This window comes from Elaeis guineensis, chromosome 2 (assembly GCF_000442705.2).
Source record: "Elaeis guineensis isolate ETL-2024a chromosome 2, EG11, whole genome shotgun sequence".
Classification (NCBI taxonomy): domain Eukaryota; kingdom Viridiplantae; phylum Streptophyta; class Magnoliopsida; order Arecales; family Arecaceae; genus Elaeis; species Elaeis guineensis.
The window spans coordinates 106,064,167-106,078,932 of record NC_025994.2 but is presented as its reverse complement, the minus strand read 5'-3'; positions in this window follow the sequence as shown (position 1 = coordinate 106,078,932).

Genomic DNA, 14,766 nt, shown 5'->3' with positions numbered 1-14,766 from the left:
CCCGATTACAAGTATCAAAGGCGAAACAAAAAATAAAAGAATACAAAAACAATGGAGCAGACACTCCGACTATTCGTCGGAATCGACCTCCTGCATCGGAAGGAGTTCGGGAGCGACCGATGTACCCGCTCGGGTCGGAGTGGGACCGAAGGTTGGAGCCGCCTCACCTTCGGTAGCTCGTTCCACCGGCCCAGGGATGGCCTCCTCCGCAGTCGTTTGATCCTTCGGCATTGGGTCAGCCTCCTCTACGGCCTGGTCCTCCGACCCCGGAGGGACGACGATGCTCAGGTCGAGCTCCGGATGCAGACTCTGAATTTTATCCCAAGCATCCTCGTACCCCACTCGGTAGGAGGCGAAGCCGCTCTCGAGAAGCTCCTCCCGGTACTCGTCCGAGCCACGGAAGTCCTCCACCACCCGACTCAATGCCTCTTTAGCCGACTCTGCCTCGGCTTTCGCTATGTCGGCGTCGGCTTGGGTGGAGGACAGGTTCTCCTCGGCCTTAGCCAGATTCTCCAGGCTAATCTGAAGTTGTTCGCGCTTGGCCTCGAGCTCTCTAATGCAGCCATCCCGCTCACGCCGCAGCCGGTGAACAGAACGGGTCTTGCGCTGGACCTACTCGCGGGCCGACTGAAGTTCGGCCTCCGAGGCAGCCAGGCCGTCGGTGAGTCGAAAAATCTCCTCCTCGAGCCTGGCCTCACGGTCGGCCGACAGCTTCAGCTGTTCCACCAGCATCGCCTTCTCGGCTTCGGCGGTTTCAACCCTATCCTTCCAAGCTGCCCGGACGTCGCCGAACCTCCGGTACCTGACCTCCAACTCGGACATGTTGTAAATCAGCTGCAAGTAGAAGGCCGATCGTCAGAAAACTAAAATGATGAAAATAATAATGGAGAGGAAAGAAAAAGAAGAAGAACTCACCTGGATCATAGTAGGATAGAAGGAAGAGAGCATCTCGATCACCGATCGACTCCTCAAAAGCTCCCGGTCGGTCGGGAGAATGGTTGCCTGACACAACCTCTTGGCCAAATTGTGATTGGCCAGGGCCGACGCTCCCTCGGGAACCCGAACGTCGGACGACACAACGCAGTCCGCCGACCTTGTGTCATCCACCGGCACCATCGGAGCCTTCCCCCAATCAGTTGCCCAGGCCCAGAGATCGGAGAAGGATTGGAAACTTGAACTCGACTGAGTTCCTCCCAAAGGTGCGACGGGAGCCGCCGCAGGTCATTCGGGCTCACGTGCTTCGACCCGAACCTCTTCCACAAGCGGGGCCATCAATACTCCTTCGGCTGCCCCTTCCGCCGCCCTTTCCTCGGACAGCGCCTCGGGTGGCACCGCTGGCACCGATAGGGCGATGACCGATTCAAAGTCCGACGCTCGTTCGGTGTCAGGCTGTGCGGCCGCCCTCGCAACGATGGTCAGGGATGATGTCTGGGGCCTCTTGGGTGGCCGCGAAGGTCCGGCCCCGGGCGTCGGTCTCTTTCTCGCCGCGTGCTGCCGAATGTCGGCATCTGTTATTCTTACTCTCGACGGCATGCCTGCAATTTCGATGAAAGATTAGCACAAATTCGAAGACGGATGAAAAAGCCAAAAGATAACCGATAGATCGAACTGTACCTAAGCGGGAAACTGAACTCAGACCGACGTCGTACAGAGCTTGCTTGGTGACGAGCTCTCTCTGCTTCGGCACCGACACATCCTTTAGTCGGTGAAAGTCCTCTCGATCTCCTGCCTCCATCTGACTATTTTCGTCCGACTGAGTTCGAGGGTCGTCCCAGTGAGAAGGAAACCCCCAGGATAGTGAAAAAGAAGCAAAGAAAAATTGGTTCTTCCATCCGTAGATCGACGATGGAAGACCGATAATGAACGAAAGGCCCTTCCGAGGATTGAAGAACCACCACCTTCGGACTTTTGGGTGAGGTCGGAGGACGAAGAACACCCGAAAGAGAGAAATGAGAGGAAAGATCGGCTAGAGCCGACACAACAAAGCAAAGCTGATTATTAACCAGACTGAGTTCGGCGCCAGTTGCGCCGGACAAAGCCCGTAATAATCCAAGACATTTCGGACGAACCCCAGAATCGGAAAGCTAAGACCTGTCTCAAGATCCTCGACATAAAAGGCCACCTGGCCCGGAGGCGGGTTGTTAACCCGACCCTCAGCCCCAGGGGTGAAAAATTCGAACTGCTCCGGGATACCATACTGCTCCCTAAGCCGTTTGACATTCGGCCCCAAAAGTGAAGAAGCCTCCACCTCCGGGGTCGATCAGGAATCATCGGTCGGGTTCTCCGACGGACTTCCTCAGAGAGAGGTTCTAGCCATAATGCTAGCCCCAAGAAAAGAGAACAAAAAGAAAAATGTCAAGGGAGTAAGGATGCAAGGAGACAAGAATGAAAGAACTTCGAGAAGAGCTTTCAAAGAAGGAGGACGGAAACAGCTACCTAAAACTGGGAGACAACTCGACAGGGCCTCAGCGCCAGAAACAAGGCAGTAAAAAGTGAAGTTTTGGATGTGAGTGGCCGCATATATATAAGGCCCTTCGACGGTCGAGATGAAAGCGCGCCGAATGAGGGTTTCTTGGATGTCGACACGTGGCAGCGCTTGGGCCCTTCCTCGGTTTGACGGTTCGACACACCTGCCCCAGATCGAGCCACGTCGCCTCCATCCGTGTGAACGGTTCCGACCCAATAGCCCCCTGACGCGTGGCGAAAAAACCGCATCTTAGAATTAATTAATCGACGACGGTTTGCATTCCCGATGAGATGTCTGACACCGGATCGTCTGTTGGTGCGGTCGCCAGGATCGGGACATGACGTGATGAAAAATCACTCCTTTTGCCCAAGGCCGTCGCCCACGTGGTAACGCAGGCCAACACGACATCAGACTCAGAAGTGAGGGGGGCAACTGTTGGGATATACCAACTGACCCCTATATGCCGACTTATCCTCGGAACGGTCCGACTGACGCCCGACTCTACCCATCGGACGGACAGACGACTCTGACAATGACTGCCGACAATATCTAATCGAAGGTATGTCGGCCGAACATACCAATACTGTTTCCAACCGGCCGAACCCATATCACCGACTCACTGTCGGGGGTGGCGGCCGACGTCCGACTTCCACAAGGCACCAGATCAACTGACGGTATTTTCGAGTCGTCACCCGACGTCCCGACAGTCGAATATCGATATATAGTCGACCAGCCCGTCCAGATGCCGTACAACCGTTATGGGCTGTTGTCCTGTCAAGGACATGCTGTGCGATCGTCCTGAAACATTGTCCTACCAAGACAATACATCCTGACGATCAAGCGATGAAGAATTAACCGCAATAATTGCTATTTAATATACTTCACCTTGTATCCAGTAACGGATCAGAAATAAAATCTCATATAAAATTTACATGGATCTAATCTATATATATAAAGGTATCAGCTTTCATCCATTGTATTTTAATTTTTTTCAAAGACTCCCATCACAGGGGCAGGAGTTTCGAACCTCGACCGCTTGCATGGAAGCATGTGGCCCGTTCCACCTGCGCTACCGCCCAAAGGCGCTAAGGATACGTATTCGGTCAACCCCCACACATAAAACACAGAAGAAAAATCGGGGGAAAACATCGAAGAGGGCAGGAGCGCGGAGTGGGCCTTGCGGCGGCCGACGGAGGGCGGTGGGGAGGCCGTCGACGGCGGTGGAGGCGAGTGGAGAGGTCATGGTCGAAGGAGAGGGGGAGGGAGAGGACGCGGGCATGGATTTGGGCGCCTTTGCAGAGGCAAAAGGCCGCAGAGCAGCGGTCAAGAGCGGAGGTGAGGACGGTGGGGGAGTCAGATTGGGGTGGGTGGCAGTGGGTCGGAGGGGGGTTCGAGGAGGAGATGGAGGGGTTGACGTGGCGAGAGGAAGAGCGAGTGGAGCGGGTGGGTGAGGGAAGGAGAAGGGTTTTAGACTTGGGGTGGATGGGAGGATAGGCGGAAATGGGTAAAGACGGATAAGGAGAAGAGGTGGATGCGGCTATGGGATGGGAGGGACGAAGAGGCTGGGAGTTAGGTAGGTGGAAGGGAGTGCTATTGTTGGGTATAAAATACCCACAGCCGAAGTCCTCAGCAGAATCAGCTCAAGGAGGACTCCGCCTGGACTCCTACGGGAGCCAGACTTCGCCTTTGACTTTAATAGCAGGAAGACTCCGTCCGAACTCCTACGGGAGTCGGGCTTCGTCCTCGACTCCAACGGCTGCAGACGGACTTCGTCCGGACTCCTACGGGAGCCGGACTCCGCCGACAACTTCAACCGCAAGTAGACTCCGCCCGAACTCCTACAGGAGCCGGGCTCCGTCCTCAACATCAATTGCTGGTAAGCCTTGTCCGGACTCCTACGGGAGCCGGACTTCGCCTTTGACTTTAATAGCAGGAAGACTCCGCCCGAACTCCTACGGGAGCCGGGCTTCGTCCTCGACTCCAACGGCTGCAGACAGACTTCGTCCGGACTCCTACGGGAGCCGGACTCCGCCGACAACTTCAACCGCAAGTAGACTCCGCCCGGATTCCTACGGGAGCTGGGCTCCGTCCTCAATATCAACTGCTGGTAAGCCTTGTCCGGACTCCTATGGGAGCCGGACTTCGCCTTTGACTTTAATTGTAGGAAGACTCCGCCCGGACTCCTACGGGAGCCGGGCTTCGTCCTCGACTCCAACGGCTGCAGACGGACTTCGTTCGGACTCCTACGGGAGCCGGACTCCGCCGACAACTTCAACCGCAAGTAGACTCCGCCCGGACTCCTACGGGAGCTGGGCTTCGTCCTCAACATCAACTGCTGGTAAGCCTTGTCCGGACTCCTACGGGAGCCGGACTTCGCCTTTGACTTTAATTGTAGGAAGACTTCGTCCGGACTCCTACGGGAGCCGGGCTTCGTCCTCGACTCCAACCGCTGCAGACAGACTTCGTCCGGACTCCTACGGGAGCCGGACTCTGCCGACAACTTTAACCGCAAGTAGACTCCGCCCAAACTCCTACGGGAGCCGGGCTCCGTCCTCAACATCAACTGCCGGTAAGCCTTGTTCGGACTCTTACGGGAGTCGGACTTCGCCTTTGACTTTAATTGCAGGAAGACTCCGCCCGGACTCCTACGGGAGTCGGGCTTCGTCCTTGACTCCAACGGCTGCAGACAGACTCCGTCCGGACTCCCACAGGAGCCGGACTCCGCCCACGACTCCAACCTCAAGGGGGACTCCGCCCGGACTTCCACGAGAGCCGGGCTCCGTCGCCAACTTCGACTGCCGGTAAGATCCGTCCGGACTCTTACGGAAGCCGAACTTCGCACCTGATTTTGATTGCAGGAGACTCCGCCCGGACTCCTATGGGAGCCGGGCTCCGCCCGCGACTTCAACTCCGAGAGGACTCCGCCCGGACTCCTACGAGAGCCGGACTCCGCCGACAACTCCAACCGCAAGGAGGACTCCGCCCGGACTCCTACGGGAGTCAGACTCCATCATCAGCCCCGACCGCTGCCAAACTTCAGCCAACGGATCTACACTCCCAGGCAGACCACAATAACGGCCACGATCCTGCTCCACTTCCTGCGGCAGATTCCGCGCAGCTCCATCACTCCCTGACAGGCCGCAGTAACGGTCACAGCACTGCTCCACTTCCTACGATGGATCTCGCACAGCTCCACTACTTCCTGGCAGGCCACAATAACGGCCACGATCCTGCTCCACTTCCTGCGATGGATACCGCGCGATTCTCCCATCCGCTGGCAAGTCACGACAACAGACGCCGCTCCACTCCCCGCGGCAGACTCCACGTGGCACACCCCGGTGATAGCCACGGGTCCACTCCACTACTCTTCGCAGCAAACTCTGCCTGACCCTGGGCAACCCACTGCCAGACGGTTACAGGCGTCGCTATCAATTTGTTGCCCCCTCCATCTATAAAAGGGGAACCCCAGATACGTTATTCTATAAGCTCTCATCTTTCATCTAAAAACTCTGCTAAATTCTCCGTTCGAGCACTCCATTCTTGTTGAGACAGAGAACTGACTTGAGCGTCGGAGGGTCTTGCCGGAGCAACCCCACCTCCGGTTTAGACTTCCTTTGCAGGTCCCGGCGGCGACCGCGACTTCCTCGACTCCAGCTTCTCCGGTGTAAGCGGATTTTTGCACCAACAGGATTGGCGCTAGAGGAAGGGGTGTGTCTTCGCAGTACCCTTATTCTTGAAGGAGCGTTCAACGGAGTCACCCCCGATCGTCTCCTTCGACACCCACTCCTTATTCCCCCCACGGGATCCATACTTGATGCCTCCTCGCAAGGCGTCCACGCGACGGTCCACGGCCTCCGCGGTCAGATCTCAGGCTCCGACCTCCCCTCCTGTTTCTCAACCTCCTCCTCCTCCTCCGGCGGCGGCGGTCGGCGCGGAGCAGTTTGACCTGCTGGCGCAGCAGGTCAGAGGCCTCACCGAGGCTGTGCAAGCTATGCAGCAGCAGCAGCCGCAGGCATCGGTGCGCCCGAAAAGGGCATCCCCAGAACACCAGGATCCGGCGGCGGGGCGGGCCACCTGGGCCAACCGCCCCATCCTTCCTGGGAAAACGAACCCGAGGGTAGAGAGCCATCAATCGGACCACGACTCCACCCCTGGAAGATCCCTGCCCCCATTCTGCCAGAGGACCCTCGAAACTCGAAGTCGAGAGGATTTCCTGGATCGGAGGCTCTAGGAGATGGAGATGAACCGGCGGATCGAAGAACTCCGCCGTGCGCCCCCCGCTTATGGTGAGGATATTTGTACTGACCCTCCTTTCTCCCAAATGATCATGCAGGAACCGATCCCGCCAAACTTCAAGCTTCCCCAGTTCGAAAGCTACGACGGGACTTCAGACCCGGTTGACCATCTGGAGGCCTTCCGGATGATGATGCTGCTTAACGGTGCTCCTGATGCCATTTTATGCCGGACCTTCCCGTCCACCTTGAAGGGAGCGGCGAGAAACTGGTACTCGGCTTTGAAACCGGATACCATCTTTTTCTTCGATCAAATGAGCCACCAATTTGTGGCCCATTTTGTCAGCAGCAGGCGCCCCCGGAAGGGTTCGGAGTCCCTCATCAACATCAAGCAAAGGGAAGGGGAGTCCATTCGGACCTACATCAACCGCTTCAACATCGCGGCACTGGAGGTCCGAAACTTGGACCAATCAGTCGCAATGGCCGCCCTGAAGGGTGGCCTTCAGAAGAATGATCTTTTGTTCTCCCTGAAGAAGAAGTATCCCAAAAATTTTGCTGATTTGCTGGCCCGGGCCGAAGGATACGCCCGAGCGGAAGAAGCCTTCAAAATGAAGGATGAAGAGATGGCGAGGGAGCGGCAAGCGGGAGACTCGAGTAAGCCCATAATTGAAAAAAGGCCAAAGGAAGCCCGGCTGCGTTCTCGATCCCCTCCTGGGCATAGGCGCGCCCATACTCCACCCCGGGCGCGCAGGCAGAGAAGCCCGGATCACGGGGTTCGGCGGGGTTCCCCACCAGGGAGATTCCGCAACTACGCCCCCCTCAACGCCTCGAAGGCCCGATTCTTTTAGACCGGATGGGGGGAGAGGCCGTACAGCGCCCTAATGTGCCCCCACAGCCATGTCAGGAACAGGAGGAGAACCTCATCCTGACATGAGCAAAGTCAAAGGCCCGGTTCTTTTAGATCGGATGGGGGGAGAGGCCTTACAGCGCCCTAATGTGCCCCCACAGCCATGTCAGGAACAGGAGGAGAACCTCGTCCTGACATGAGCAAAGTCAAAGGCCCGGTTCTTTTAGACCGGATGGGGGGAGAGGCCTTACAGTGCCCTAATGTCCCCCCACAGCCATGTCAGGAACAGGAGGAGAACCTCGTCCTGACATGAGCAAAGTCAAAGGCTCGATTCTTTTAGACCGGATGGGGGGAGAGGCCTTACAGCACCCTAATGTGCCCCCACAGTCATGTCAGGAACAGGAGGAGAACCTCGTCCTGACATGAGCAAAGTCAAAGGTCCGGTTCTTTTAGACCGGATGGGGGGAGAGGCCGTACAGCGCCCTAATGTGCCCCCACAGCCATGTTAGGAACAGGAGGAGAACCTCGTCCTGACATGAGCAAAGTCAAAGGCCCGGTTCTTTTAGACCAGATGGGGGGAGAGGCCTTACAGCGCCCTAATGTGCCCCCACAGCCATGTCAGGAACAGGAGGAGAACCTCGTCCTGACATGAGCAAAGTCAAAGGCCCGGTTCTTTTAGACCGGATGGGGGGAGAGGCCTTACAGCGCCCTAATGTGCCCCCACAGCCATGTCAGGAACAGGAGGAGAACCTCGTCCTGACATGAGCAAAGTCAAAGGCCCGGTTCTTTTAGACCGATTGGGGGGAGAGGCCTTACAGCGCCCTAACGCGCCCCCACAGTCAAGCCAGAAACGGGAGGAGAACCTCGCCCTGGCTCGAGCAAAATGGAAGGCCCGGACTCCTACGGGAGCCGGGCTCCATCTACGACGCCAAGGAAGACTCCACCCGGACTCCTACGGGAGCCGAGCTCCGTCCACGACGCCAAGAAAGACTCCATCCGGATTCCTACGGGAGTCGGGCTCCATCCACGATGCCAAGGAAGACTCCACCCGGACTCCTATGGGAGCCGGGCTCCGTACACGACGCCAGGGTAGGCCCCACCCGGACTCCTACGGGAGCCGGGCTCCACCCGCGACTTCTGCAGCAAGGGCTGATGGTGGCAAAATCGGGCCGCTCAACAAGATCGGATGAGAGGAAAAAGCCCCTCAGCGGCACCTCCTCGCTTCTATGCAACCCCGCGAAAAGCGGGGGGAGGGCCCTCACTCTGAGAAGAGGAGGAAAATTAAAAAGGAAGGATGACGAACTACGACGGGAACAGATGAAGGATGAACCGCACCAAAAGACCTAAAGGACTTCGTCCCAACTGAAACGGGGTGTTCCTACCGAATACCTCCGGCCTCTAAAAAGACTTTTGACACCGGTTAGGAAGACAACGACATCCCCGAAGTAATGCGGAGCCCGGACGGCCAAGCTCGGGCTTGCAGCCATGTACGACGAGAAAGGCGAGCTAACGCATTGACGACCGGGCGCCCCCCAACGACGTCTACATCAGACAGGTCAAACGACAAGAAAAGTTCGACGGACGGCAATTTAGTACAACACGCGGACGAGGTAACACAAAATACCCTTTTCATTCCATTTCCGATATACACGCTACAAAGCCCGGAAGGCCAAGGAAAGAAAGGCAAAACGATAAAAAAAAAAGTAAATACATGAAAAGACAGAAAGACGAAAAGAGCTCTAAGGAGGCCCTGCTCCCTCCGACCTAGAATTATCTACTCCATCCCTTAACCAGGACTGTCTTAGATTCTCAATTTCTTCTTCTAGCTCTTCCCTCTTCTGCAGCGCGTCCTGGAGCGCCCGACGAAGTCGCTGGCTCTCGACCTCTGCCTCTCGACGCCTCTTCCTCAAGACCTCGGATTCCGCCTCTGCGTCCGCGACGGCCCGCTGCTCATATGCCAGTTGGATCTTCAGTTGTTGCAACTCAGCTGTCTTTTCCCCGAGGGAGACAGAAATTTCCTCAACGGTGCCTCTTAGGGCTTGGAGCTCATCAGAATCTCGGACGGAAGTAAGCTGTGCCCTGCTAGCCAGCTGCCTCTGGAGACGGACGACTTCGTCGGCCGCCGCCCTGAACCTCCCTTTATATTCTTCCACCTGCCTGCGCCAGCTAGCCCGATGCACGTCATGGCTCACCTCGGTGTCCTGAAGCTGCTGCTGAAGGTCGGAGACCTTCTTCGACCACTCTTGATCACCGTCGACCCGGGCCAAGAGCCGGGATGAATTTCCTTCCAGCTGGCCGATCTTCTCCTTCGCAGCTGACAGTTCTACCTTGAGGGCGCTGATCCTGGCGGCCTGGGCCCAAATTCGGTCGCTGGCGCTCTTCTTGCATTCCTCGAGTTCCTTCGCGAAGTCCGCCTTCCTCCGGCTATACTCCATGATCCCCTTCATGTGGAGATTTCGAAAGTGGGTGGCCTCAGCGGTGGCTTCAGAATGACCCTCTCTCAATCTGCGGAGCTCGCCTTGCATCTTCTTTAACTTCTTTGTCAGGTGAAGGACTTCCTTCTTCAGCCGCTGGATCGTCTATTTCAGCGGGACCCCCAGGGGCAGGGGGAGTGCTTCTGCAGGACACTGCCATCGGAAGGCAAAAGCGTCAAAACATGACTCATTGCAGGAAGAAAAGCAGAGAGAAGAAGGGAAAGAGGGAGAAGCCGTCCACGATAAAAAATTCAACTTTATTGATCGGATGATTTTTGAAAACAAGAAGGAAAAGGAAATTGCGATGAAGTAAAAATACAAGGTCGGAGGTCTCAGACCTCGGGGGCGGGGGTTGGAGAACTCGGCGTCCCCGGTAAGGGAGCTGCAACAGTAGTAGCGCTGGCGAGGGACCGGCCTCGTCTTCGGACTCCTCGCCTAGGAAGCTGAGGTCGAGCTCCGAAAACTTTCTGGCCACCTTCTCTTGACAGAGCTCAAACCCCTTGATGAACACCTCCTGGCCGAATTGGACGTTCAGGTCCCTCATCTCCGTGGAAGCCTTGAATTCCTCTACTGCAAGGACTCTGGCCTTCGAGACCAAGATCGAAATCTGCTCAGCCAAGTTGGCAACCTCGACCTCCGCCCTTCTCGCCGACTCCTCCAAGGTCTGCCTCTCCTCCTCCCGGGCCTGTCTCTCTCTTTCCAGGGCCTCTTGGAGGGCGGCTACTTCGGCCGTCTTCGCTTGGAGGCGAGCAACCTCGGCCTGACAGTGCTCCTCCACCTGGAGGATGTCCCTCCTCGCACGGTTCACCACCTCGATATTGGCGAGGAGCTGGTGCCCAATCTGCAAGGGCGGCTAGGGAATCAGAACAAAGGCCGAATAGCCATGAAAATGAAGATTCGCTTACCTCAAGGAAGGACCCCAAAGAGTCCCATGCTCGCTGTTCAGGATCGGCACGGTCGATCCTCTCGACGACGTCGGGCAGAATGCAACCGTCGATCAACCGCCTGATCAAATCCCTATCGTTGAAGGGATTCTCCGGTCCCTCTTCGGAGCAGAGGGACTCGTCGGCAGCAGTTCGGCGGCTACTCACCCTGTGGGCCACCGATTTTCTCTTCTTCCCCCTCTCGGCCATGGGCGCCTCCGTGGAGCGGACCCCCGAAATGGGGGCCCCAGTCGGCGGACTCCTCGAGGAGGCCCGGGGAGCCGTTGGCTCGGCATCCGAGGGAATGTCGATGGTTGGGGCCACCTGGACGGGTGCAGCTAAGCTCGACTCCTCCGCCCTGGCCCTCTTCGCCGATCCGGAGGTCGCAGCACCCTTTCTCTTGTGGGCCCTAAGGCCCCTGGCAAGCATCCGCGCTGCTTCGGCGTCCATTCCTAAAAAAAAAAAAAAAGAAAGAAAAAGAGAAAAAGAGAGAGAGAAAAGGAAAGAAGAAAAAGAAGCAAACCAGTCAATCAAGAGTCAAAAAAAAAAAAAAAAGAGAAGAAAGGGGAAGAAAGAAAGAAAGAAACAAGAGGGAAAAAGAGAGAGAAGGAAGAAGAGGTAAAAAGAGGAAGGAAAAGGAGAAAGGCATAACAAGAGAAGATAAGGTAAAAGATGAATACTCGCTGGATCCTGGGGACTCAGACCGATGTTGAAAAGAAATTGCTCCCTCAGAAGATTGGGAAGGGAAGGGGCGGAGTAAGCTAGAAGCTTTCGGGCAGCCTGGAAGTCATCCTCCCCCAGGCTGGGGGTCCGACGGACAGAATCCCTCAGAGAGCCCCAAGGGGGCAGGCCTAGTCTCAAAGTCGGACAGTGGACGAAGAGATATTTTCCCTTCCAATTGTGGATTGAAGAAGGGGCGCCTTTCAGCAACCCCTTCTTACCGAACTGGGGGGAGAAGTACCACCAGTCCTTCGTCGAAGGATGGCGCTTGAAAGTATAGAAGTGCCTAAACAGGGAGAGGGACGGTTGGACCTCGACTACGTGGCAAAGGGAGAGAAATCCTATCAAAAACCTAAAAGAATTCGGGGCCACGGAAGCCAAGGAGATGTCTAAGAAGCGGAAGAGGGCAACGACAAAGGAAGGAAGCGGAAGCCGGAGTCCGGCACGGAATGCTTTCTGGTACGGCAAAAATGACCAGATGGGGGAGTGCTAGCCCGGTCAGAAGGGCCAAGCAGCTCCAGGTCGTACTCCGAAGGAACTCCATACTGAACCCTTATCAGAAGGAGTTCCTTCGAGGTCAGGGAACATGGAATGGCGCCCGGTGCAAAAATCGGGCGGAGCCCAACCCCAGACGCAGGTTCGTCTACGGAGCGGGGGACTTGAGGATTTGAGGCGGAAGAGCTCCCGGAACTGCAGGGAGCGAAAAAGTCGGACGATATTTCGGGTAGTTTCGAAGGAGGGCTCTAAAGGTCCCTAAGAAGACGGACAGGATGGGGGACGAGAGGCCACAGGAAACTAACTCGGAAAGATGCAAAAAATAATGACAGAGAAGAAGTCCCTAGGTGGCGGGAAGAAGGTTGAAGGTACTGGAACTAACCTATATCACTATGAGGGACGAAGACAGGGACGATTTGGAAGACACCTACGGCTCGAGAAAATGCCCACTGAAACAGGGCTCTCGAAGAGAAGGCAGACACTGATAGAAACTCTGGAATGGAATAGGGCACCTAAAGGTGGGAGGACGGGTTTAAATAGACCTTGGGATTCGGCGCCATAATGATCACGAATCCCCCCAAGCCAGTCCACACCCGGCACGTGTCCCACTCCCCCCGACGGGCGGCTAAAAGCGGCTGACGGATCAGCAGGGCCATTATGGCACCGTACCTGGGCCAGTGTACCGGCGAGAATTTCGAAGGGTCCCTTCGTATCGCCCCGATCCGAAAAGACTCCAGCACGCGCACATTTAATGCCAAAATATTTGGGGGCGGCAGTGCGCAGGATTCGAGGGGACGATTTTGGCTGTGCCCATCTCTCTGTACTTCCTTCGTTCGAAATTCAAACTCGGAAGTAGGGGGACTGGTGTTGGGTATAAAATACCCACAGCCAAAGTCCTCAGCAGAATCAGCTCAAGGAGGACTCCGCCCGGACTCCTACGGGAGCCGGACTTCGCCTTTGACTTTAATAGCAGGAAGACTCCGCCCGGACTCCTACGGGAGCCGGGCTTCGTCCTCGACTCCAACGACTGCAGACGGACTTCGTCCGGACTCCTACGGGAGCCGGACTCCGCCAACAACTTCAACCGCAAGTAGACTCCGCCCGGACTCCTACGGGAGCCGGGCTCCGTCCTCAACATCAACTGCTGGTAAGCCTTGTCCGGACTCCTACGGGAGCCGGACTTCGTCTTTGACTTTAATAGCAGGAAGACTCCGCCCGGACTCCTACGGGAGCCGGGCTTCGTCCTCGACTCCAACGGCTGCAGACAGACTTCGTCCGGACTCCTACGGGAGCCGGACTCCGCCGACAACTTCAACCGCAAGTAGACTCCGCCCGGACTCCTACGGGAGCCGGGCTCTGTCCTCAACATCAACTGCTGGTAAGCCTTGTCCGGACTCCTATGGGAGCCGGACTTCGCCTTTGACTTTAATTGCAGGAAGACTCCGCCCGGACTCCTACGGGAGCCGGGCTTCGTCCTCGACTCCAACGGCTGCAGACGGACTTCGTCCGGACTCCTACGGGAGCCGGACTCCGCCGACAACTTCAACCGCAAGTAGACTCCACCCGGACTCCTACGGGAGCCGGGCTCCGTCCTCAACATCAACTGCTGGTAAGCCTTGTCCGGACTCCTACGGGAGCCAAACTTCGCTTTTGACTTTAATTGCAGGAAGACTCCGCCCGAACTCCTACGGGAGCCGGGCTTCATCCTCGACTCCAACCACTGCAGACAGACTTCGTCCGGACTCCTACGGGAGCCGAACTCCGCCGACAACTTCAACCGCAAGTAGACTTCGCCCGAACTCCTACGGAAGCCGGGCTCCGTCCTCAACATCAACTGCCGGTAAGCCTTGTTCGGACTCCTACGGGAGTCTGACTTCGCCTTTGACTTTAATTGCAGGAAGACTCCGCCCGGACTCCTACGGGAGCCGGGCTTCGTCCTTGACTCCAACGGCTGCAGACAGACTCCGCCCGGACTCCCACGGGAGCCGGACTCCGCCCACGACTCCAATCTCAATGGGGACTTCGCCCGGACTCCTACGGGAGCCGGGCTCCGTCGCCAACTTCGACTGCCGGTAAGATCCGTCCGGACTCCTACGGGAACCGGACTTCGCACCTGATTTTGATTGCAGGGGACTCCACCCGGACTCCTACGGGAGTCGGGCTCCGCCCGCGACTTCAACTTCGAGAGGACTCCGCCCGGACTCCTACGGGAGCCGGACTCCGCCGACAACTCCAACCGCAAGGAGGACTCCGCCCGGACTCCTACGGGAGCCAGACTCCGTCATCAGCCCCGACCGCTGCCGAACTTCAGCCGACAGATCTGCACTCCCAGGCAGGCCACAATAACGGCCACGATCCTGCGGCAGATTTCGCACAGCTCCATCACTCCCTGACAGGCCGCAGTAACGGTCACAGCACTGCTCCACTTCCTACGACGGATCTCGCGCAGCTCCACTACTCCCTGGCAGGCCACAATAACGGCCACGATCCTGCTCCACTTCCTGCGACGGATACCGCGCGATTCTCCCATCCGCTGGCAAGTCGCGACAACAGACGCCGCTTCACTCCCCGCGGCAGACTCCACGTGGCACACCCCGGTGATAGCCAC